Source organism: Galeopterus variegatus, unplaced genomic scaffold (genome assembly GCF_000696425.1).
Source record: "Galeopterus variegatus unplaced genomic scaffold, G_variegatus-3.0.2 Scaffold4675, whole genome shotgun sequence".
NCBI lineage: Eukaryota > Metazoa > Chordata > Mammalia > Dermoptera > Cynocephalidae > Galeopterus > Galeopterus variegatus.
This window is the reverse complement of record NW_007730786.1, coordinates 67,835-69,094: the sequence shown is the minus strand read 5'-3', so window position 1 is coordinate 69,094 and position 1,260 is coordinate 67,835.

The following is a 1,260-nucleotide window of genomic DNA, read 5'->3' as shown; positions in this document are numbered from 1 at the left end:
ACTACTAATTATAAAAGGTGGTCTTGAGTTGGAGATATCTGTGGGTTCCGGGGTGCTGAGGATAGAAGCTGAGATAGCAGAGTGTGAGATATTAGTGGCCCAGGAGACAAAAGTGGAGACTTCAGGGGTCTCAGGGCCAGAGGCTGGTGAGGCAGGAGTCACAGCATGAAGAAGTTGCAGATAAGTTTTTCTGTTAAGAAAAGAGAATACAGTGCTAGGAAGTGTAAATAGCGAGCAGCTTACTAAGATATTGCTTAGCGTTTTAGGTTTGTAATTTTGATAATGTTAAAAGATATGAGGAAAAAGGAAGACTTAAAGCTTGAGAGAAGAAAAAAAAATGCTTATAGAACAAGACGGAGGTTGAGAATGAACCTTTTTCATGGAAAGAAAAAAAAAATTCTTTAAAAAAGATGTTGAAAGGAAGAACAATGGAAAATTCCCTATCTAAGAATAAGAGCCTTTTTCAGATTTTGTTAACCGGCTAATGACAACAGCAGATAGGTTGTTAGGCAATGCAGATGCCAATCTTGATTGCATAAAACAATTGGCTTTTGAAAATGCTAATCCTGCATGCCAGGTGGCCATTAGGCCCTGCAAAAATAAAACTGACCTTCAAGGATATATTCGTCTTTGCTCGGACATTGGCTCCTCTTATCAACAAGGTTTAGCCATGGCCGCAGCCCTCAGTGGACAAACAGTAAAGGATTTTTTAGCTAATAAAGGCCAAAATAATAAAGGTTGCTTTAAATGTGGCAAGCCTGGTCATTTTGCTAAAAACTGTCAGGAATACCAGACAAAAGCCGTAGTCACCAAGCCTCCTGGACTTTGCCCACGATGTAAGAAAGGAAAACATTGGGCAAATGAATGTAGATCCAAAACTGATGCTCAGGGAAATCCCTTACTGTCCCCTCAGGGAAATGGGAAAAGGGTCCAGCCCCAGGCCCCGAACCAAAGGGGGGCTATCAAGTTTCTCTCAGCCAACAATAACAATCCGTTTCAAATCTCACTAGAGCAACCCCAGGGAGTGCAGGAATGGACCTCTCTTCCACCGCCCGTACAGTATTAACTTCTGAAATAGGACCTCAAATTTTAAATACAGGGATCCGCAAAAAAAAAAAAAAAAAAATCCTCTCTTAAAAGCAGTGGTTCTTTTCTTAACTGCATGTGCTACTCTTTTTCTCTGAAGACTCTGAAGTTTTGTGAAGAAAAGCAGCCATGGCCAAACAGACCCCTTTTTTGGTCTCCTGCTGTTCTCCTTAA